The sequence below is a fragment of the Delphinus delphis genome, chromosome 7 (genome assembly GCF_949987515.2).
Source record: "Delphinus delphis chromosome 7, mDelDel1.2, whole genome shotgun sequence".
In the NCBI taxonomy this organism is placed as follows: domain Eukaryota; kingdom Metazoa; phylum Chordata; class Mammalia; order Artiodactyla; family Delphinidae; genus Delphinus; species Delphinus delphis.
Genome location: NC_082689.1, coordinates 29,795,694 through 29,821,177, shown reverse-complemented (window position 1 = coordinate 29,821,177; position 25,484 = coordinate 29,795,694). Strand labels below are relative to the sequence as shown.

Below are 25,484 nucleotides of genomic sequence, written 5' to 3'. Positions count from 1 at the left end.
TACTGAATTCTTCATATGCTAAATTTTATGAAATAAATTACTTTCTTGGTTTCACCATGCTTTGAACTTTGCCATCTAGTGATTGCATTTTTGTCAGCAGTACCAACAAGGTCTCATGTTTTTGGTGTTCTAACTTAGTCCATCTAACCCCCTGGTGGGCCTGAATTCTTTTTCTACTCTACTTCAGTATTCAATTTAAAAGCTACACCCTGGGACTTCCCTGGCGGCGCAGTGGTTAAGAATCCACCTGCCAACGCAGGGGACACTGGTTCGAGCCCTGGTCTGCGAAGATCCCACATGCCGCGGAGCAACTAAGCCCGTGCACCACAACTACGGAGCCTGCGCTCTAGAGCCTGCGAGCCGCAACTAGTGAGCCCGTGTGCCACAACTACTGAAGCCTGCACACCTAGAGCCCGTGCTCCGCAACAAGAGAAGCCACCACAATGAGGAGCCTGCACAGCACAGCGAAGAGTAGCCCCGGCTTGCCGCAACTAGAGAAAGCCTGCGCGCAGCAACGAAGACCCAGTGCAGCCAAAAATAAATAAATAAAAATAAATAAATAAATAAAGACTCCGAGCTCCCAATGCAGGGGCCCCCAGTGAGGGGGGCCCAGGGTCAATTCCTGGTCAGGGAACTAGATCCCGCATGCCTCAACAAAGATCCCGTGTGCCGCAACTAAAGACCTGGCACAGCCAAATAAATAAATAATTTTTTTAATTAAAAAATACAATTAAAAAAATAAAAAATACACCCCAAGCAGAGTCCACTTGAGAATTTCTTGGTCCTAGTTGGGTTAGCCTGGCTTTGAGTTGCACCTATATGATCTGGCTTGGTTAAATCCTGAAATACTGTATGTATATCAGCAACACTGGTATTACAGGTTTTCGGGACATAATGAGAAACTTCAATGCAGAATTTAATTAGGCATGGATTTCCTAGAGAACAGAAATAACACAGTGAAAACTGTAAAGTGCTATGTAAGTATATTTTTATTGTAACCTGAAAATTTCCCCTGTTGACAGTGGGCACAAATGGGGTAGTATTTAGAATTTTAATTCAGGATTCATTAAGGTGTCCCCATTGGCTGATGTAATATCCACTATGTTTGCCCAATAAAGAGATCATACTTGAGAAGAGTTCACTGAAAAGTATTTCCAGGGCCTCCAGAAGATGCATTACATGTGTCTGTAGACACGTTTGCTCCTCTTGGGTACCACGACTCCATCAGGTGTGCTGCCAGAGTGCTGGCTACTCGCCTTGTCAAAGCTGGCTAGAGACTGGGGTTGAAGTGAGGGCAGTGGGCTCAATTCGCTTCCATTATATAGATCTTTTTTTTTGTTAGAGGAGACCCAAAATAGGCCTGCTTGTGCCCTGATGTTTTAGTGGAAACAACTCTGCATTTTTTTTTTTTTTTTTCGGTACAAGGACCTCTCACTGCTGTGGCCTCTCCCGTCGCGGAGCATAGGCTCCGGAAGTGCAGGCTCAGCGGCCATGGCTCACGGGCCCAGCCACTCTGCGGCACGTGGGATCCTCCCGGACCGGGGCACGAACCCGCGTCCCCTGCATCGGCAGGCGGACTCTCAACCACTGCGCCACCAGGGAAGCCCAACTCTGCACTTTTAATTGCATGCTGCTCTTACACCCCCTCTCCTCTCAGAGGTCATAGGCTGTTCTGGGATCCCCCTCCAGCAAGTTCTTCCACAAGCTTCCTCAGGCCAAGAAGGACTTCTGGTGGGTACACTCCATCAGTTGCTCAGTCAAGTCCAAATCTTGTCATCTCACTTTGACTCATGATGGGACACCAGTACCCACCTCTCTCACTGTGTCACCTCTTGCATAAACTGTTAACTTGCATACTCGCATCCACCTCCATCCCTCCCTTTTCTAAACTCTATATCCTGTAAGTATTACATAGGTTTTTTTTTTTTTTTTTTTTTTTGCGGTACGCGGGCCTCTCACTGTTGTGGCCTCTCCCGTTGCGGAGTACGGCCTCCGGACGCGCGGGCTCAGCGGCCATGGCTCACGGGCCCAGCCGCTCCGCGGCACGTGGGATCTTCCCAGACCGGGGCACGAACCCGTGTGCCCTGCATTGGCAGGCGGACTCTCAACCACTGCGCCACCAGGGAAGCCCAGTTTTAAAACTTTTTAGTTTAATAACTTAATTATGTCTCCCAGGCAGCACAACTCTAAGCTTACTGAGGGCAAGAACTTTCCATTAAAATCCTTGTGTCCTCTCCTAGCAAATCAGCTGATGGTTCAATATTTGCTTGACTGAATGTGATATGTCAGATGGTTTCTCTTAGTTAATGATAAACAAACAACCTCCTTCACCACCCCCAAAATGGAAAATAGCAAACTTCCAAAACAAAACAAAACAAAATTTAAATCATTCAGAAAGCCCTAACATACCTTCTTTATTTGATGTGATAAATTCCTTTATCACAAGCAAATTCTTTATTTGTACTCATCCTGCAAAGACTCGCTGTGTGCGGTGTTTCACACACTCGAGTTCACATGGGCTGGTTGATTGCGTTTGCTGAACAAGGGGCCAATGAGACTAAGGTTGGATGGTTGGCTCTTGCCTGGGTCAGTATGCTTCACACAGAGAGAAACTCTTCCAGAGGCAAAGCCAGGGTCTATTTAACCCCTGCCCTTCTACCTTCTAATGAATCATCTTGCCCATTATATTCATTAGGCTGAAGGAAGGACTTGCAAATAATTTCTAGCAAAAAGTTTGTGCCTGACTTATATTTACTTTGTTCCTACTGACACCAGTTTCTTTAACAATGAAGAACATTTTTCATCTTATTTGGGTATCTTGGAATAATCAGAACATGCTATGACAACTGAAGAATATGAAAACATAGAATCTGAATAAAAGATTTGTCTCACCAAATACTTATTAGGTACCCACTGTATGTGCTAGGAACCCATTATATATAGCACATTGAGCAATGACTTAGTAAGCAGAGGTTGAAAAAAGGGGAAGGGGGTGAGATTGGAGTACTGGAAGGAACCTTGCCCGTCAGGTTTATTTAAGAGGAAAGGAAACTGAGGCCCATGAAGCTTGCTCTGCCTCAAGCCATGAAACAAGTTAGAGGCATAGTTGGGATTAAGCTCTGGGGTGACAGACAGAAGCAAAACAGCAAATATAAAGATATTGTGGGACCACAGATTGGGGGCATGTTTGGAAATTGTCCAATTTAAGATGATGCTGCATTACTAACCTTCATTTAGCTAGTTCTGTTTTTTCTATCTTTAAAATTTTTATACTATCAGTTTTTATTGTGGTCTTGGCTTTTACTACTTTCATTAGAAGTTTAATGAGGCAGTGGGGGTGGGGGAGGGATGGATTGGGAGTTTGGGATTAGCAGATGCAAACTATTACATGTAGGATGGATAAACAACAAGGTCCTACTGTAGAGCACAGGGAACTATATTCAATAGCTTGTGATAAACCGTAATGGAAAAGAATATGAAAAAGAATATATACATGTATAACTGAGTCACTTTGCTGTACAGTAGAAATTAAACACAAGGGGACTTCCCTGGTGGTACAGTGGTTGAGAATCTGTCTGCCAATGCAGGGGACATGGGTTTGATCCCTGGTCTGGGAAGATCCCATATGCCACGGAGCAGCTAAGCCTGTGAACCACCGACTACTGAGCCTGTGCTCTAGAGCCCTCAAGGCACAACTACTGAGCCCGCATGCCACAACTACTGAAGCCTGCACACCTAGAGCACGTGCTCCACAACAAGAAAAGCCACTGCAATAAGAAGCCCACGCACCACAACAAAGAGTAGCCCCTGCTCGCCACAACTAGAGAAAGCCCGCGTGCAGCAACACAGCCAAAAATAAATAAATAAATGAACTTAAAAAAAAAAGAAAAAAAAAAGAAATTAAACACAACATTGTAAGACAGCTATACTTCAATAAATCTTCTTTTTAAAAAAGAAGTTTTATGAGGCAGGAACCTTTACTAAAGTTAATGCCACCAAAGAAACCAGGTGAATTAGAACTGAAGACCCCCCACCAGATTGAGGGTTTAACTTTTTGTGGTTTATATGAAAATTGAGACCTGAAGAAAAAAGTAGATGGGACTTTTCAAAATTTTGAAGTTTTAAAATTATACAAGTAATGAACTATTAGAGAAAATTTGGGGAAAAAAGAAGAGCGATATCATCTGAAGGGGTCCAGCATATGCTACTGTGGCATAAAAATTATTTTGAGCAGAAGGCATTTGAGGTCCCAAAAGAACTCAATTGTCATAAATCCCCTCCCCAGGAGCAACAAGGAAAGGCTGACTCATCGCCGTAGATGAGAAGTCTCACAAAAACTATCGTATCGTCTATCTATTCTCCTAAAGCCCATTTATATTTCTAAGAAGTCATTTGTTTTCCCATAAGTCCCCTTTCTCCCTCTCCTCTTCCCTTATTAAGAAGTCACTTGTTTTCCTGTATCTTTCTCTCTCTCCCCTTCCCCTTAAGATGGTATATAAGCTCCAAATTCTAGCCTTCCCTTTGAGTCACAATTTTCTGTGAACTCCCCTGTGTATGTTAATAAAAATACATGATTAAATTTTGTTGTGTTATCTCTTGCTAATCTGTCATTCGTTAGTTTAATTCACAGGCCTTCAGAACCAGAACTTAAGAGGACAGAGTAAAAGTTTTTCCTCCCTGATATACCATCAGTTCACTATCAGTTTAACACAACCATTTTCAATTTTGCATATTTTTCTTCAATTTTTTCAACTCCATTTACTTTTTTACATAATTATAATTATTGTTAGTATTATGAGTACTCATCCATGATGCTATATATCCCTCCAAGTTATAACTTAATGACTACTAAATATTTCCATTGAGATAATATACAAGATGTTTCTTAACTAGCTTTCTAGTGCAACCATAGATTTGGGTTGCACTAGAAAGCTATTTGTTGCATATTTGTTGGATATTTAGATAGCTTCTGACTTTTTAAAATTATAAGCAATTTGGAAAAAAGTCTTTTAGCATAAAACTTTTTCTTCTTTTAAAATTACTTCCATGAGTTAGCTTCAACTGCTGTAGCCTTTGAAAGGGGAATGTTGGGTTAAATAGCTATCTCTCGGGGAGATGACAGTGGTAAAGTAACACAGAAAATGTATGACATTCTTTTATAAACTAAAGGACTTAAGTCTTGGGTAAAATCATAAATAAAGGCCGTGAAAAAACTTAAAAATCATTTAGTGTTTGGAAGAAGTGCAAACATGATGAGAATTATTTAGAAAGAGGAATTATTTGAACTAGGTAATTTGAGATTCAAGAGCAGTCCCTTGAATTTTTCACGAAACAAAACAAAACATACTAGTGGATTAATTTAGCAACAAGTTTGTGGAAGCTTGGGTGAACGAGTTTTTTTTTAAGTGAGAAGGGCCAATTTAAGAGAATAATTGCTGGTGAAAGTTCCGTTATCAAATTTTCATTTGGTTTTCACTAGCTTTCATTTGGAGGGAAGGATAAACAATCAGACAAAAAACAATTGGTACTCCCAGTTATCTGACTACCAAAAGAAGAGTCAAGTTAGCTGAACCTTTTCTTCCAAGTACTTGCCTTCAATTAGCCATTTGTCCTTCATTAGATGAGCCCAGATACCAATTATTCTAACAGGCAATTGATTAGGAGATTTCAAAAAACGCAGCAACAACAAAGAAATGTTTGTTTTGAAGAGCCACAAGCTATTCATTTTAAAAAGACAGGAGAAAACCAAGCCACATTACAACTCAATTTAGAACTTTTTTCCTGCCTTGTAATTGAAGGAGGGCAAAGTCAATTTTCATCTTGAGTACCATTTCCTCCTACTCGATTTCACTACAGTGGGCTTTCCACTAATGACGTTTGACATTTCTGAGTCAAGGCTACATTTATGAGTTGTAATCTGCTAGGTAAAAGCTGAGGAAATGACTGAAAGTTCATTGTGCCCTCCCAACCCCTACCCTACCAACCTCCTCCTGTTCTCTCAGGGTTTTAGATTTAATCACAGCTGTTGTAAACCCTGTTACACTCTTCCTAAACACTTCTGACAGGACCAAAAATATGAATCTGCACAGAGAGCTTTTCATAAACTATCAGGAGTCCTTTTCCTTTTTTGCCAGCTGGTAGTTAGTCCAAATACTGCTTTATAAATAAATCATCTGCAGGCATCCTCATCAGGTCAGTTCCAAACGCGGCAGTTCAAAGAAAACAAGAAAGCACTTACCAGTTAATTTTCTGCGAGGAGAGAAGCTTTTGTGATGTGTGGTGTAACCTCCCTGCTCCAGAATGAAATGGAGGGTGGTTTTCAGAACAGCTACGTTGGACACTCTTCTCCCAGCCTCCTCGTTTGGCTTTTACCTGGCTTTTGAAATGACACTGTAGAGGAGAATGATGTTGGGTTTCACTTGAATGTGGTTCTTCCCTTCCTATCCTACCCTCCATAAAAATTCATCATGTATTCCAGGAGAAAAGTAAGCAATGAACACACTGCACAAATTCTTTTACTCAGCGTGTACACGTGTGTAACTGAGGTTTGTTTTTTGAATAGAAATCATTACTGTTGGCTGCAGTGCCGCAGGCTGAAAACCAGTGATGGGGGAGGCACCAATCCCTCCTTTGTTTGGGTGGACTTTTGCTTATGAAAAGTCAATTTAAATTTCATTCCAGACTTCCCTGGTGGCAGAGTGGTTAAGAATCCGCCTGCCAATGCAGAGGACACAGGTTCGAGCCCTGGTCTGGGAAGATCCCACATGCTGTGGAGCAACTAAGCCCGTGCACCACAACTACTGAGCCTGCGCTCTAGAGCCCACGAGCCACAACTACTGAGCCCACGTGCCACAACTACTGAAGCCCACGTGCCTAGAGCCCATGCTCCACAACAAGAGAAACCACCGCAATGAGAAGCCCGCGCACCGCAAAGAAGGGTAGCCCCCATTCGCCGCAACTAGAGAAAGCCCGTGCGCAGCAACGAAGACCCAATGCAGCCAAAAGTAAATAAATAAAATAAATTTATTTTAAAAAATTTAATTCCAACAATGGAATGCAAAGAACCTTAGAATGTCAAAGGAGAGCTCTTCAAATGCACCAGGGGTCATTAGGAGAGAGATTTTATTTCCTGGGTTTCAGTGTATTTCTGATAGGGAAGAATCAGAATCACACCTTAGTTAGGTATGTTTTTTTTTTTAATTTAATTTTATTTTTTTAGACAGCAGGTTCTTATTAGTTACCTATTTTATACATATTAGTGTATATATGTTAATCCCAATCACCCAATTCATCCCAGTTAAATATGTATTTTAATTTTTATTTCTTTACTTAGGTGGGTTGAGAATTTTCCAGGCTTTGAGGAAATTAAAGGTCTGATTCTTATCTCTCATCTTATCTGTGGCCCTGGCAGATGAGGGCATGTCTGTGTACCTGAAGCAGGACTCAGAATTCAGAAACTCACGGGGTGAGATGTGTGGAGGCTGACAGGAAGCCAGCCTTGATGCGGCTGACTTGTCCGTCTGCAAAGCTAATGTGATTTTCATAACGCCTAACGTCAGCTTGAGAAACTGAACATTATTGGGTCATAAAACGTTGTTAGGCAAGCTAATTGAACACTGTTAGCTGAGCAGCCAGAAGAACACACAATTTGCATTTGTCTGCTGTGAATGCTGAGGGCTTAGCAGAATGTGCCACTGCGAAATATGCCTCTTCGGAGAATAAGAATTATTTTGAGCTGTTTATTTTAATGAACTGCAGGCATAGAAGAAGCTCTGAAAACAGAATAGAAGTTACCCATTTGTAAGGGAAATTTTACATTTGTAAAGAAAATTTACATGAGAAAAGGGGTCTGTATCAGGAAGACAGCTATTATACTTCTTCATCTGAGAGACTTATCTGCTTGACCCAGCCGCCTTTGTTTACCGAACATTTCCTCTTTTCACCTTCTGGTGAATTGCCTTCCTGGACCTTTAAGCCCCAGACCCCATCCCTTTCCTTAGCTCAGGATGGAATATAATCCTCAATCTTCTGGCCACCTTTTAAGTGGGGCTCCTGTATGTATATAATTTAAAAAATTTTTCCTCTAGGGCTTCCCTGGTGGTGCAGTGGTTAAGAATCCACCTGCCAATGCAGGGGACACGGGTTCGAGCCCTGGTTCGGGAAGATCCCACATGCCGCAGAGCAACTAAGCCCGTGCACCACAACTACTGAGCCTGCGCTCTAGAGCCCTCAAGCCACAACTACTGGGCTGCGTGCCACAGCTACTGAAGCCCGCATGCCTAGAGCACGTGCTCCGCAACAAGAGAAGCCACTGCAATGAGAAGCCCGTGCAACAAAACGAAGAGTAGCCCTTGCTTGCCACAACTAGAGAAAGCCCCCGCGCAGCAACGAAGACCCAACACAGCCAGAAATAAATTAATTAATTAAAAAAATTTTTTTCCTCTATCATTCTGTCTTTTTTACGGGGTGGGAGTGGGGTACTTAGCCAGGAACAATGAAAGGTAGAAGGAACATTATTTTTCCTCCTCTAAAAGACAAAGTCTAGAAAATCGAAAGCAGCAGTCTCCACTGAGGGTGGGGTGGGAGCAGATTGGAATAACCCTGGGGGAGGGAGTGGGTACGCTTCTTCAAATTACAAATATCCCTCGGCACCAGAAGGATGTACACTCGCCCACGTTTGCCCCTAGTCCCTTGATTCCACAGAAATAATCACTATTAATAAACAGGGCGTATCTTTTGTCAGTGTTATCTGAGTTGGTGAAGGAGGTCATAGTAAACCATCTGCTGGAGGTGATATCCAGTCACCAGTTCCCACCCCTTGGCATCAGCTATATTAGTATTTACTGAGTTATATGCTGTCTTCTGTAATCACACAAAAGCACAATTTCATCCATAAAAGACATTTTTGAGGAGAATTTCAGGAAGTTTTGGTTACTTTATATGGTTTGGGGTTTATTTTCTGGTAGTGGAGTGAGAAGCATTGAGCAGCAAAGGACAGAGAAAGAAGACAAAAGAAATGACATTTCACAAGCATTTACTGTGTGCCAAGCATAGTTTAAACACAGCCCACCCTGAAACCCAGGAAAATATGTCAGCCTTTTTATTTTTACGTTTTACCTACCACCTAAAACAACCGAGTCGTAACAGAAGTTTACTTAGCTTTGAAATTGGTCCCCCCAAATCAAGGACATTAAATAAAATCTCTCTCCTAATCAGCCCTATAGTCTATAGTCTGCTATGTGTCTGAGGAGCTCCCTCTGACATCCTAAGGTTTGCCTTATAGTTGATCCTTTATTCAAAAGTAGTTAAAGCTGAAGTGCTCAGGTGTGCTAGACATAACTTACTTGCATTGGTTAAGCTGGTGAGTCCATTCATTGGAGGTCTGTTAAGGGAACCTCTCCTGTAAATTGCAGAGTTGGAGTTCAGTCCTGAGCATTCTGACTCCAAACACCATGCTCTTAAGACACGTAACTATTAGACTGTGCAGCTCTCTATGAGAGGAGATGTTTCCAGAATTGAGAGACTAGGAGGAAGGGGCAGGAATGACTTCTGCCAAATGAAAGGCTTTCAGGACGGTTCCCGCACGTTCTAAATCACTGCAAGTTCTCTGAAGCCTCGTGTGGTCAGGGTTTCAAGGGGTCTTTCCAGAGGGGCACATGTGTATAAGCAGGTCTATAGGGCCAGCTGGGCTCAGAGGGGAAGATACACAGTGCCTCTATCATATTGTTTTGGGGATTGGGATCTTTCTCTAAAAATGGCTTTTCTCCACTGATGCTAGAAATTTCACTGTTAGAAAATTGTTCTTTTGAAGAAATTCCATTTTATTTTATTATTGATTTAATTTTTGGCTGCGTTGGGTCTTCGTTGCTGCATGTAGGCTTTCTCTAGTTGTGGCAAGCAGGGGCTACTCTTTGCTGCAGTGCATGGGATTCTCATGGCGGTGGTTTCTCTTGTTGCAGAGCACAGGCTCCAGGCGCGCAGGCTTCAGTAGTTGTGGCTCGCGGGCTCTAGAGCGCAGGCTCAGTAGTTGTGGCACAGGGGCTTAGTTGCTCCGCAGCATGTGGGATCTTCCCGGACCAGGGATCAAACCCATGTCCCCTGCATTGGCAGGCGGGTTCTTAACCACTGCACCACCAGGGAAGTCCCGAGGTTCCACTTTAAAAGACAGGCTTTCTATTAATCAAGTGAAGCTCTAGTAGTTAGAATGGACTGGGTAATTTTAAGATGATCATCTCCTCTCCCTACCCCAACCCCTCCAGAAAAAATTGGGGTCAGCAACTTGGCCTCCCATCTTACGATATGATCAAGAATATCTTTATTCTTTTCTTTTCTTGTTTGATGTTAAAATAGCACACTTGCCCCAAACACCTGAATACTCTGATGATAGAAATTTCAGAAATAGACATTTGGGAGAATATAATCAGGTCACATTGGTTTTTGTTAATGGTCATTTCTAGCCTTTTTGTTGTTGTTTGCAAAAAAAAAAGAAAAAAAGAAAAAAAATTGACCCAGAACATAACCACTAGAAAAGAGATAATATGATACAGATGGACATTTTCTTTTAAAAGAAACTAATTTGTGAAAAAGGGAAAGACTTCACTTCTTTTGAGTTTTTTTCCTCTTATACAGGGAGATGACTGCCTTCACATGTAAATGCCCTTCTTAGGCCTGTTTCTTTGTGGTAGACAGAGTCAGAGATTAGACTTTGGGGTCTTTACTGGGTTAACAGTAAGGCTTGGGACCATGCAAAGCTTTTCCTCGGGACTCACAGTTGCAGACTCTGTGTTTCTGGGAGGTCACATAGAGAAGCCATGCCCACCTGGCCATACGGGGCAGCTTCCATGCAACTTAAACCAGAGAATTCTTAATGGGCACAGAGGACAAAGGCTTCATCAAATTCTTGCTTTAAATTCTGTTTGGCCCCTGCAGGAACCCAACCTTGAGGATACTTAGAAATTCTGTTAAAGGATTTAGCAAATAGCTTTTTAATTAAGATACACAAAGCTTTAATTCCCTGTGGAAAACAGCTTCTATTGTCTTTCATTGGAAAAAAACCTTCTCTTTTAATATGCCAAATGCCAAATCAAATGAAATCTACATACAGGGATTTAGAATGATGTTCTTAACTATCAGATGCTCAGGGCCTGAAACTTTTGGAGGCTAATAAAACACTCACTTCTCAGAAGGTGCCCATGCAGTGCAGCGGCAGGGAGGCTGGTGGGCAAAGGCTTCCGGGCTCTGTGCTCCGAATCTTTGTGGTAAAATAATTTCTCCGGGAGAACTGGCCGCAGCTACTCCGAGTCTTGGAAGAAGTATTTCCTCTTTTTGTAACCAAGGGAGGTAAATAATCTTTTAACTTATTGCCCTAGGGAAAAAAGAAATGCGGTTTGCCAGTGGTTAAATAAATCTGGTGTATGTCTCTTAGTTAACAGGCATCTGGGTGACACCATCCTTGGCTCTGACTCGAGAGAAAGGAGGGCTCTGGACGTTCAGACTCTTTAATTATGCTGCTTTTCTTGTTAAGCTGCAGATTATGGATATGATGTAAGTGTATCCGGATTTTTCTAAAATGTCACATTTGGGGAAAGGAAAAGGATCGAAGAATAAAGCATATTTTCTTGGCTTCTGTAACTGGTTCAATCACTGCTTGCGTTTTTCATTAGGAAATTGGTAGCCTGCGAGCGTACTGCAGCTGCAGATGTGTTTTGTTTGCAGTGCACAGTGTTTTCTAGAGTTTGAATTAATTTCCATCATTTAAAAATCAAGGGATCTTACACAGACATCAGATTGTTGGCTCCTCATGAAAAAAATTACCAGATCAGGGTAACCATGGGCCTGCATCCCACGAGGATACATTTAGATGAGGCTGAGTAGGGGCCGCGCCTCATGCCACCTGGCCACTTCCGGCAGGGCATTTCTTTCCATGTCGACACTTTTCTCCCCTGCCTCACTCACTCACTCACTCATGGACCACATTCATCTGGATCTTCTGGGAGTTTGCACTTGCAACCCTCATGTCCCTTTCCGATTCTTCTCCTCTTGAGTTTCTTCAGTTTAGGACAATTGCGTACACAGAAAGGTAAGTCATTGGGCAATCATTTTTATTGCATAAGGAATTTTAGGTTTGGTCATTTAAAAAATATGAATTCCCAGTGCTTCCCTTCTAAAACCTGACTGCATTATAAAGTATGATTAAATCAACAAAACCGGCTTCAACTAGCTTAACTATGGAACACTGGTGGGTGAAAAGGAAGAGCAATGGAAGAGATCTGCCCCATGCAGACAATAATAGAGAGCTCTGTCTTTAGTGAATTTTAAACCAGTAATAAAACCAACTAAAGCCCTTCTGCTTTTTGTGATCACTGTGTGCCAGCAATTCTAAACAACTGAAAAAAAATCTTTAAGTTCTTTAAAATCTTTAAGTTCTAAAAAATATTGCTGTGATTATGTTAAGGGAACCACTGACTGAAACTGCCTGCCGTGGCCAGGCATGATAGTAACCACTTGCATGAGTTATCTTACAACAGGAGTCCCTGGTAAGGAACGAGGAACTAACAAGCTACCACCCACCAGAAGAATTCGGGAAAGGTCAAAAGGACAGAGGAAATGCCAGTCCATATGTCCTACCAACCTCCTAGAATCCTTCTCGCTGGAGTCCATCTTGGCTGAGCAATGCATGTGCCATCAGGATGGACCCTGAGTCAGAATGACTGGCCAGAGACAACCTGGAAACTAAGCCCATAACCGTACAACTTGAGACTGCAGGCCACATGGCAGAGCGGTTTTCCTGGGCTCCCTTACCCTCCTGCTCTCCGCCCAGGTGCCCCTTCCCAATAAAGTCTCTTGCTTTGTCACCAAGTGTGTCTCCTTGTACAACTTATTTCCAAGTGTTAGACAAGAGCCCCATCTCAGGCCCTGGAATTGGCCCCCCTTCCTGCAACGATTATTCTGACTTTTAATTACATATACATAATTAAGTAAATTTTATTTTTTGGGACTTCCCTGGTGGCGCAGTGGTTAAGAATCCACCTGCCAGTGCAGGGGACACAGGTTCAAGCTCTGGTCCAGGAGGACCCCACATGCTGTGGAAGCAACGAAGCCTGTGTGCCACAGGCTTATCTGGAGAATGGGGATCATGATATTATCTACATCAGAGTGTTGTGAGATTTCTATAAGACAGTATAGTAAAGCACATAAAGAGTAAGGTCTCAATAAACGTTTACATTATCATTACTTGCTATGAATTGCCCAAGGTGCTTTTCACTTATACAATCTGTTGATGAAGGGCTATTATTACCTATCCACTTTGTGGCAGGGACCATAACTGCCTCCTCAAAATCCATTCCTTTCTTCTTTCTTACCTTCAGAACCACAATTTTATTTAGGAAATAAATATTGTTGTTGTATCCAGATAAAACGCTACATTTCCCAGCTTCCACGGATGCTGAGAATGACCACTAGGATTTACGTAGAAAACATGGGCTGGGGCTTGAAGAAAAGCTGGCTCTGCTTTGGAGGGATGCTTTGGAAGGTCGACCAGATGACTGAAGATTCAGCAGCTCTTTAGGAACTACAAGGAAAGGAAAAGTGCAGGAGAGATGTTACAAAAGCCTAGACTCCTCGAGACCTCAGCCTGGAAATTCTTGAGGCTGTATTACAATCTCCCACCTCCAAACTTATTGTTCATTAGAAATATAAGCCTTTATGTGTTTGGGTCACTACTACTTTGAGTTTGTTGTTATTATATTTTATTATATTTTGCCAAACCAAATTGTAACTCACATACACAACACCATGCTAAAATCCTTAAAAAATAATAATAACTTCATCATTCGAGATATCATTATAGGGAATTCCTTGGCGGTCCGGTGGTTAGGACTCCACGCTCTCATTGCCAAGGGCCTGGGTTCCATCTCTGGTGGGGGTAGTATAATCCCACAAGCCATGTGGCACAGCCAAAAAAAAAAAAAAAAAAGGAATCATTATAATTATATTAAAGTCTCATTGTGTGAGGTAACCCGGGTAAGTTTGTCTTGAAACAAACAAAGAACTTTGGGAATATACCTCACAGTGTTGTTGTAAAGATGGAATAAAAAGGAAGCAAGCACATGAATTGACTTGCCTGATACAGTCCCTGGCATGTAGTGATTATTTGGTTTGTAGTGGCTAACATGATAGGGCTATCCCAAAGGGAATCAAGCTTGAGAAGACTTTGCCTTGTCCTTGGAGTAGAAAGCAGGGACAATTATGTTAAGAGCTCATCAGTTGACAGTATGTACCATTATCTTTTTTGTCTGATAAATTCATTATTCAAGAGGATTTCATTTCAAGAGTGATTGAGAAGATAAGTCATAAAGGAGGGTCAATAGACTTCCTGAGTCTGGAAGCACAAAAGGAGTGACTTTCTAGTCAAAGATGATGCCAGGCCACAATTTGTAATCTCCTGATGGGAGATTGGGTTTCTGGTCTATGAGAGAAAACGTATCCTTGTACCCTGTATCTAAGCTCTGAACTGATCATGTCACAGTTTAATGTCTAGGTAGGATGTGTATTCAGAAAAGCACAGCTGTGCCTGGTCCAGAGAGCTTGGCTCATCACTGCCTGATGCTTTAGTCCTATTTGCTGGTCATACAACCAGCATATCACAACACAGAACAGGAATGAACTCAGTGGCTCTGTGTGTTTCTGAACAGTGGAAACATCTACAAAGATTGTCTCCCTAACCTGTGGTGGTCAGTGTGATTAATGGGTGACTTTGAAACTTTCAGACAGATGGTCATTGCCAAAAACCCTCAGTGAAGTCACAATTCACATGCTGAGGAGAATTTTTTTAATTGGCTCAGTCTGTTTCAGCATCATACTCTTTTCAGTTAAGCTATAAAAGAGAAATAAAATGTCAGAGACAGCGCCCAGTCGATGTATATTTATCTCATCTTAAGTTTATTCTCACCGGACTTAGGAAACGGGCCTCTCTGAAAATTGTTGGCCATGTCATGAGACGTCTTTTGTGAAGCCACAGTGTCCAAGATGATGTGCAAAGCACATAAGACTACTGCTTTCCCAGCATTTTGTCCTGCTTATCCAAACAATGGCCTAATTTAAGTGGAAGGAAACATTTTCTATGGCAGCCATTCATAGATAGTTCATACATAGATAGTGTAGAATTGGTAATCACATTCTAATGTTATAAATTGTTTTATGACATTAAAAAACAAGCTAACTCAATTCTATGGTATATATAGGAGACACACCTAAATCAAAAAGATTATGCCACCTTCATACAATGGAGTCTTCTGCAGGTGACAAAGGAATAAAGAATATCTCTAGGGCTTCGCTGGTGGCACAGTGGTTAAGAATCTGCCTGCCAATGCAGGGGACACGGGTTTGAGCCCTGGTCTGGGAAGATCCCACATGCTGTGGAAGTAACTAAGCCCGTGTGCCACAACTACTGAGCCTGTGCTCTAGAGCCCACAAGCCACAACTACTGAAGACCGGGTGCCACAACTACTGAAGCCCGCACACCTAGAGCCCGTGCTCCGCAACAAGAGAAGCCACCGAGATGAGAAGCCCGTGCACCGCAACGAAGCGTGGCCCCCGCTTGCCGTAACTAGAGAAAGCCCGCGTGCAGCAACGAAGACCCAGTGCAGCCAAAAATAAATAAATAAATGTATTTTTTTAAAAAAAAGGAATATCTCTACATACTGATGTAGAGTGTTCAGCAAGATAGTTTCAGTAAAAAAAAAAAAAAAAAAAAAAAAAGATGGGTCCAGAACTATATTACAGTATGCTACTTTTGGAGTAAGTGTTGGGCTATACTCTGAAGGCCTACAAGGCCTGCACTTGCTCAGCTTCAAGACCAAAGAAAGAGCCTGGAGTCAGCAACAGAGACATCAATGGTTTAATGGATGGGGGATCCTACACGTCTGAAGCAAGGTCCTGGAGTGACATCCCACTGTGTGCTGCAGCCTGTGGGCAGCACATGGTGGCGGTCTTCACACCCAGGGGAAGGGAAGATTGCCAGGTATGGGGGGAATTGACATTAGGTTGGTTCATTAGTTACCAGGGAAACCAGCAGAGGGGCATGCCCCTCACTGTCCCTTTGGTAAGAACAATCTCTATGTAAAACAACTATACCCCAATTAAAAAAACAACAACAATAATCTCTAGCTGGGGCCTGGGGCAAGTGCACAGGAATGTCAGTCATGTGAGTAAGGTATAGATGAAGCAGACACTGGTAGGGCAGAGGATGTACAGAGAGCAAGAGAATAGCCATCTTGAGTGGTCTGACCATACAGTAAGATAGAGTGTATGTGTATGTATGTATCTACGTGTGTGTATGTATATGTATATATTGACAAAGATTCTTTGCTTGACCAAACTTTACTCCATCTCCCCTGAACCCTCTCTTCAAGGATTCTTTCTTGCAAAATCTAGTTTTAGCAAGAATCCTGCTAAGTCAGTTTAGGAGAACTCCCCACAGATGCCTGATATATATGCTAAATTACCAGCCTCTTTCTCAACCACCCCCAAAATTTAAGTAGTTTCCAAGCTTCTGGAATATGCCCCTAGGTTTCATTTTGAAGCTCTCGACCTTTGGTGGGATTTTCGTCCTCCCCTGAGGAAGAAAACTTCTTTCACATTTATTTTTTTAATTGAAGTATAGTTGACTAACAATGTTGCGTTAATCTCTGCTATACAGCAAAGTGATTCAGGTATACATATATATACATTCTTTTTTAAAATACTTTTTTCCATTATGGTTTATCATAGGATACTGATATAGTGCTTTGTGCTATACAATAGGACATTTTTGTTTATCAATTCCATATATAATAGCTTACATCTGCTAACCCCAACTTCCCACTCCATCCCTCCCCCAACCCTGTCCCCCTTGGCAACCACAAGTTTGTTCTCTATGTCCGTGAGTCTATTTCTGTTTCGTAGATAGGTTCATTTGTGTCATATTTTAGATTCCACATATAAGTGATATCATATGGTATTTGTCTCTTTCTGACTTTCTTCACTTAGTATGATAATCTCTAGTTGCATCCATGTTGCTGCAAATGGCATTATTTCATCCTTTTTAATGGCTGAGTAGTATTCCATTGTATATATGTACCACATGAGGAAGAGTACTTCTTTAGGATGACTCCTAAGGAAATCATAAAAGAGATCTACATGGCTCAAATAGCAACTTCAGACTCAGAAAGAATTAGATGGGAGATAGCTGGATGTTTGATCCACTTAGATGGACTTTGGAAACACCAAGATGGTTGTTTGGTTGCTCCTAAGTCTGTCTCTTGACTCACTCTATATGGTTTACATACACTTGACTCAACATGCAAAGGACAAATTGTGGGATGTATTAGACAAACACATTTTTTCTGTGTTTACAGAGAAGGTTTTTACATATCTTGTCACAGGAAGCAGGATGAGACACTCCAAACTTTAGGAAGTGTGTAGAGGACTTGGTAAGCATTCAAAGAACATGTTTAAGGGAATTCCCTGGAGGTCCAGTGGTTAGGACTCTGCACTTCCACTGCAGGGGGCATGGGTTTGATCCCTGGTTGGGGAACTAAGATCCTGCATCCTGCATGCCATGTGGTGTGGCCAAAAAATAAATTAATTAATTAAAAAAGCAAAAACAAGAAACAAAGAACATTTTAAAATATATTATTTATTTATTTTTTTGGCTGCATTTGGTCTTTAGTTGTGGTATGCAAGATCTTCATTGCCGTGAGTGGACTCAGCAGTTGTGGTCTGCAGGCTTAGTTGCTCCAAGGCAGGTGGGATCTTAGTTCCCTGACCAGGGATTGAACCCGCATCCCCTGCATTGGAAGGCGGATTCTTAACCACTGAACCACCAGGGAAGTTCCAAAGAACATGTTTAAGGCAAATAAAATGGTTGGGAAATTTGACGCAGTCCAGGCCTGGAAACTCTGAAACAATCATAATGGAATATTAGGAATTCCTTCCCCATCTTCATACAGGATCTTGAATTTGTTATCTGACTTAACCTTTTTTTAAAAAAAATTTATTTATTTATTTATTTATGGCTGTGTTGGGTCTTCGTTTCTGTGTGAGGGCTTTCTCTAGTTGCAGCAAGTGGGGGCCACTCTTCATCGTGGTGCACGGGTCTCTCACTATCGTGGCCTCTCTTGTTGTGGAGCACAGGCTCCAGACGTGCAGGCACAGTAACTGTGGCTCACGGGCCTAGTTGCTCCGCGGCATGTGGGATCTTCCCAGACCAGGGCTCGAACCTATGTCCCCTGCATTGGCAGGCAGATTCTCAACCGCTGCGCCACCAGGGAAGCCCTCTGACTTAATCTTGATGTCATAATTCAGGAACTGCGGTGGTAAAGTACTGGCTCTCCCAGTTTTCCCTCTGCGGAGCCCCACTGTACAGGAATGCCATTAATTTGCCCATGGCATAAAATCCTAGCTAATGCTTCAGAGGACCAGGCTTTGTCTTAGAAATATTTTCCAGTGGATAGAAAAACAGCTCTTCCTGTTTTATAGCTCACTGCAGGCTCTGTCCCTGAGAGTGTCCGTGGAACTGCTGATGCAGAAGTTTATTTCAGTGAGGCGGTATTAGGCAGCTGCTATGAGGGTGAGACTGACTCCCCCTGCTGAGTCTATGACTAATCACTTTATCCAAAACTTTGTTCCCTTTCTTGTTCCACCCATGTATTCCCCTCAGAATTGAGAAGTATCAAAGAAATGGCGGCAGGGGGCGGGGGTGGGGGGGTGGGGGTGGGGGGGGAGGTGGGTGGGGGGGTGGGGGTGGGAGTGGGGGGGTTGGGGTGTGAAACCAAGCAGAACTGTGCGGGGCCTTCTCAGGTACAAAAGCCCCTCCACATCTCCCATGTCTTGTTTATAGAAAAAAGGCGTTAGTCTCTTAGGCCTTTCCCCAGTTCCAAAAAGCAGACTCAAGCAGTTACTAATTTGAGAAATGAGGGAATGCAGAAACGAAGGAAAAGCAGTTAAACAAGAAAAGTAATGATAGTTGAAACAATGTTCAGCGATAAAACAGAGTGCTGGTTCCTCCTCAAGGGATTTACATAACAATCTGATGTATATCTTTGAGTGTTCTGCAGGAACTAAGACCCCTACCGGCTGCACGATGGTGACTACATGCTGACCACAGGGTGGAACCTGATGATTAAAATTCCCTAAACATCACCCTGTTACCTCACCACCAACCAATCAGAAGAAATTCCACGAGCTGCAACCCTCACCACAAATGATGCCCTGAAAGCTACTGAGGAATTTGGGTCTTTTGAGAAAGAGCTGCCCTTTCTTCTTGTTTGGCCTTGCAATAAACCTGTATTTTCCTTTGCCACAGTCTGGTGTAGGTAGGTTGGCTTTGCTGAGCAGCATGCAAGAGGACCCAAGTTCAGTTCCAAAAAAATTTTGGTGATTACTAGGGGACAGCTATCCTGAGTATCTTACCCTTGGCACATAGGCTCCTGGCTGGTGGTGTCACTCAGATCCTCTCCAGCACTGCCGCAACAACTTTGCCTCACAGACAGTCCTGAGCACTTGCTGCACACCACCATTGTGCTTGCAGCAGACCATCACTGGCCCATGGCACTTTCGATTCCATGATGAAGGAAACATTTCTAATGCATGGTGGAAGCTCATGTGGGAAGATACCAATGTATTTTTCCCTACTGGGTGGCCTTGATTGGATTTTCCTTTTTTGGGGGTTGGGGGTGGGAAGAAAGGCAAAAGACTTGGTCATCTGATTTTGAGTGGAGTGCTGCTGTTGCAGGAAGGGGGACCAAGAGTGGGTTCTTGTCTAACACTTGGAAATAAATTGTCTGAGGAGACACACGTGGTGACAAAGCAAGAGACTCTATTAAGAAGGGGCACCCGGGCGGAAAGCAGGAAGGTAAGGGAACTCAGGAGAACTGCTCTGCCACGTGGCTTGCAGTCTTGAGTTGTACGGTAATGGGGTTAGTTTCCAGGTTGTCTCTGGCTAATCACTCTGACTCAAGGTCCTTCCTGGTGGTATGCACATCTCTCAGCCAAGATGGATTCCAGCGAGAAGGATTCTGAGAGGTTGGTAGGACATATGGACTGGCATCTCCTCTCTCCTTTTGACCTTTCCCGAATTCTTCCGGTTGGTGGTAGCTTGTTAGTTCCTCGTTCCTTACCAAGACCTCCTGTTTTAAGATAACTCATGCAAGTGGTTACTATTGTTCCTGGCCAGGCGAGCAGTTACACCCCTAACAATTCCCCCCTGAGAGACTTCATTCTCAAGATACTTGTTGGAATTGGGGCAGAGGTCTCTTCTTCTGCAACTATTTCTGAAACAGGAGGGAAGTGGGCAGGGCACAATCTTTAAAAGAATGACATAGCCCAAGAACATGACATAAACTGATTAGAACCATATAGGTCCAAGATGGCGGACCAGTCAGTCGACTTCCACTAGACCTTGAGCCTCAGTCTACGCTCATTGTAACACATCAGCAAGCTAAATGACACACTCACAGGTGCCATGACAGTTCCAAGGCTGACCATAAGGGTCAAAAAGTGGGCAGGGGCCCAATTCCTGGAAATCTCCACCCCTTCCCCAAAGTAGTTGGACTACTCCTCCCACTCACTAGCCTATGAAATTACCCACCCCTATTAAAAACTGACACCTCCATAACCTGGGGCCACTCTCACCTTCTGAGATGGCCCACACTCTGTCTGTGGAGTGTGTTTCTCTCTAAATAAATCCACTTCTTACCCATCACTTTGTTTCTCACTGAATTCTTTCTGTGAGGAGACATCAAGAACCTGAGCTTTGTTAAGTCCTAGACCAGGTGTGTAATCTCAATGAAAAGACTGTGGGTTCAACTCCCAGTCTGAGTTGCATGGTTTCACCACTTTAACTGGAGTTTCCCTTCCGGGTTGAGGAGTCCCTTGGCCATTGGGCACCGCTTGAGTAGTAATTGGGAAACTCCCTGTTAGACCAAGGCTTGTTTGCACTTCTGTCTGGAATGGCAGGTAGGAAACTTTCCATTCTAGTGCTAGGGAACTTGCCACCCTGAGAAGCTGCTGGATGCGGATCTGCCAGTTTTTCTGCCTCTAGTAATATTGGCCATGAATAGAAACAAGTGTTCTATTCCATCTTGTAGTCCCCTAGCATGTATTTTGCAAAGCTGGGGGATCTTCAGCTAGGTTCCCATGAAATAAAAAAAATGGTATTTTATCATAACACTGCTTAGCTTCAGTACTCCTTGGGATGTGGAGAACAATAGCCCCTAATGGCTCTCTAAATTATAACAGCATCTTTCAACTAGAACTGTCTTGTAAAAGGGAAAGCAAATGGGATGAAATTCCTTATGCATAGGCTTTTTGTGCTATAATATCAAAGTGAGCCTTTTGGAATTGGTTTGGCTTTTACCTTGGGTGTGTGTGTGAGTATCTCTGTACATGAGTCTGAATCCTGTTTTCTCTTCCTGGTTTTGACCCTCCTTAGGGGGTCCTGGTTTGGGGGGAGAACCCACTGGTGAGGGAGAAAGGAACTGAAAGGATTAATCATTCTCAGAGACACTCCTAGGACTGACCCTCATTAGAGGGCCATGGTACTGACCTTCATTAAAGGATCCTGATAACTTTCATCAGGCTGTTGAATGTTCTCCTAGGCTCATCTGTGCACTTCTTTGTAAAGTCCAGTTTTAGCAAGAATCCTGCTAAGTAATTTCACCAAAACCTCCCGCCCTCCGTATTTGACCACCCTGGATATCTGATCAGAACCCTCATTCTGAATTCACCCTCAGGTGATTCACCACCCTGGCCTGTCTTCAGCAAATCGTGTTAGGTGGGTTTTGCCATAACCTTCCTTATTCCTGATGTTTCCTCTTAGTAATTTTCCCTTCACTGTCCCCTCTCCTGCTCCATAGCTGTCAATTTCCCCTTGTCCATGCTGTATTGAGAGTTAAGTGCAGGCTCTCCTTCACTGTGAAGCCCCAGCTGGAGAGGTTCCCATACCTTTGCTACTGCCCTGAATAATGCTTGTCTTCCCATTTTAACAAGCTGTAAATGACAAATTAATCAGTCAATCTAAGAAAGAAGTGGAAAATTGTATTCAAGCCAAATTTGAGGATTATAACCCGGGAAGAGCATATCAAAAAGCTCTGAGAACTATTCCGTCCATTAGAAGTCAAGGCACAGTTACATAAGTTTTTGAGACAAAGGGCTGTACATCAAATGACGTTTATCGACAGTTTATATGATCCAGATCTAAGCATCATCAATGGTGGGTCGTTGATCCTTACAAGATCAAGGAGGAATGTTATCTTTGGAGGAGTTGTCCCGATGCTAGGAGAAGGTTGCTCTTTTTGGTTGAGCAGGTTTGGTCGATGCACGATGTCTATACAGTGGACAGTGCGGAGAGAGGAGACCAAAGGGCAAAGAAGAAGATTTTTTTTTTTTTTTTTTTTTTGTCACTCCCCGGAACATGCGGGATCTCAGTTCCCCGACCTGAGGGATTGAACTCGGGCTCATGGCAGTGAAAGCACTGAGTCCTAACCCCTGGACCACCAGGGAACTCCCAAGAATTCTTTTGTTTAAATTTTTCTTGTCTTGCCATAAAATATGAATTTTATTTCACAAAGCATCACTGAATATCATTCTTCACGGCAGCACCGTAAGGGACACCGCGACACCTTGCGGCCAAACTGCAGTGTCGCACGGACCTCAGCACCTGGAGCGAGTGCAGATCTCGGAGTCTCATGGAACTCTGCACCTTGGCTCCCTAAGTGATACTTCCTATCACTTCTCCCTGCTGAATACTTCCTCCCTACTGGATCGCCCTGTACCTCTGCTCGGTACGAGGGGCCTTCCCCGGGCACTCTTTGGTGAGTCTTTGCTTTGCCTAATTTTAGTCAGATCCCTGAAGCTTCTAGACTCATCTGTGCAATTCCTCTAGAATCCTGTTCTGGCAAGAACCCTGCTAATCAGTTTCACTAGAACTTTCCACCCTCCATAACTGATCACATTAGATATCTGATCAGGTTTGTCATTCTCCAGCCCCCAGGATGAGTCTGACCAGCCTGTTGAGTGTTTAGAAGAATTTGGTTGGATTGGTTTAGTCAGAACACATCTTTTCATGATGTTTCCTCCTCATAATTTTACATCCACTGCCCCCGACCTTGCTCTTGGCTGGAAGTTCCCACTTGCCCATGCTGTATCCGGAGCTGATTGCAGTGTACTCCCAATCGTAGAGGTCCCTATCCCTAGCGCTGCGGTCCTGAATGAAGCCTGTTTTACCACCTTAACAACTGTCATTGAACTTTTGTTTTAGAGTGACACCGCATACCACACTGTAAACTGCATTGCTGGCAACAGGCATCTATGGCATCGCACATGTCTCGTACTTAGCCCAGTCCGTAGGTATTGCAAGCCGCTCCTTTCGCGGCACTTTGCACGGCACTGTCAGGAAGAGCGAGAGGAGGGAGCTCAACGTTCTTTTCGAGCTCCCTAAATTTTTTTTTTTCAGGTAAAAACCATGTTTTCCTTTTTATTGACACCTTTTCCTCTCTTGGCTGCTACTTTGGTAATAATTAGGTCCCCGCCTCTCAAGAACACTGCATCTGAACAGGCTGAGTATTGCATGTAAACGCTGCATGTGAACACAGTCTCCAAACCAGGGCTTTTGGAATAACAAGAACAACATAACTAGGAACAAATAACAAGAACAGCAAAACCAGCCTTTCTCTTCACTTACAAAGGAGTCACTCAGAGGGGCTTCCCTGGTGGCGCAGTGGTTAAGAATCCACCTGCCAATGCAGGGAACACGCGTTCAAGCCCTGGTCTGGGAAGATCCCACATGCTGTGGAGCACCTAAGCCCGTGCACCACAACTACTGAGCCTGTGCTCTAGAATCCGTGAGCCACAACTACTGAGCTGCGTGCCACAACTACAGAAGCCCGCAAGCCTAGAGCCCGTGCTCTGCAACAAGAGAAGCCACCGCAATGAGAAGTCCACGCACCGCGACGAAGAGTAGCCCTCGCTGGGCTTCCCTGGTGGCGCAGTGGTTGAGAGTCCACCTGCCGATGCAGGGGACGCGGGTTCGTGCCCCGGTCTGTGAAGATCCCACATGCCACGGAGTGGCTGGGCCCGTGAGCCATGGCCGCTGAGCCTGCGCATCCGGAGCCTGTGCTCCGCAGCGGGAGAGGCCACAACAGTGAGACGCCCGCGTACCGCAAAAAAAATAAAAAAAAAAGAGTAGCCCTCGCTTGCCACAACTAGAGAAAGCCTGTGCGCAGCAATGAAGACCCAGTGCAGCCAAAAATAAATAAATATATATATTTTAAAAAAGGAGTCACTCAGAGGGTCCAAAGCTCTGCTTTCCAAATGTAGAAAACCTGGAGCTCAATGTAAAACTGGAAACCAAAACGTACCAGAAATGAAGCATAGGACAATACTTCCTCAAATGCTCAAGGTCTGATCATCCTGCCTCTTCTACGAGGAATGGCCCCACTCCAGCATTTTTAAAGGAAACGCTATTTCTCTTTCTATTTCATTTTCTAGCTGGGTATAAGATCTGCTAAAAATGATACAATGAATCAGAATAAATCAGCTCAGTCACAAGAGATCCTCCCAGATAATGATTTTTGGTTGCTGAGATTATTCAGCACATCATTTCAAAGTGGCAAAATTCAGGACAATCTTGGAGAGAATTCAAAAGTGGCAGCTATACTCGCTGATAGGTTCACGTGAGACACAGGTACATACAACCCCATTTTACAGTGTATATGTCAAGGGGCCAAGACCCCTGATCAGCACCACAAGTTATTTTGTACATTACACTGCACAGGACAACAGAGGGAAAGACACCTTCTTGGAGAGGTTCTTATCACTCTGAAGGAGGCTAGAGTCCAGCGCCCCGGGTGGTAAGACGAAATACCAATAGTTCAAAAACCTACCCTGGACTTATTTTGAACCGAGGTAGAAAGACACACAGATATGAAAATGATTTCCATGAAGGAAGAATATATTTATGACACCATAGTCTCCCACAGCTGGTCATGCAGGACCACCTGGGGAGGTAGCAGGCAAGGTCAGCAGGCGGGGACCGGGTGCAGAGGCAGGGGGACATCGAGCGGGTTGGAGCCTTTAGGGAGGTTTTCTTGGGAAAGAATGGGAAAAGCAACGTGTGAAGCTTCGACCCGCAGTCCCGCAATACTTGCAACTTCCCAGTCTTGAGATTGAAGAAAGAATTCAGGGTCAGAGTCAGAGATATCAACGATTTATCCGACAGGGAATCTTACAAGTCAGAGGCAAAGGTCCTGGAGGGATGCTCCACTGAGTTCGGCAGGTAGGAAAGCACAGCAGGCTTTTCTACACACGGGAGGAGGAGGTGATCACTTATGGGGGGGCATGACGTCAGAGGGGCTCCTTGGTTGCGAGGGGACTGATGGAATGCATTCCCCCACAGCATTTTGGGTTAGCAACTGTTGAGAGGGCCGCTGTTTCCTGCTGATGAC

The 25,484-nt window shown here is 43.6% G+C and overlaps 1 protein-coding gene across 2 annotated transcripts in view; it reads right to left on the bottom strand.

Annotated features, from left to right (window-relative positions):
- CMKLR2 (chemerin chemokine-like receptor 2) overlaps positions 1-25,484 on the bottom strand; it is an 81,708-nt gene that overhangs the window by 38,727 nt on the left and 17,497 nt on the right. For both annotated transcript variants that reach the window (XR_009520060.1, XR_009520061.1), the window contains exon 3: positions 13,407-13,570. The gene's annotated coding sequence lies outside the window, so the exon portion shown is untranslated. Of the gene's footprint in view, positions 13,571-25,484 lie in introns of those variants that run through there.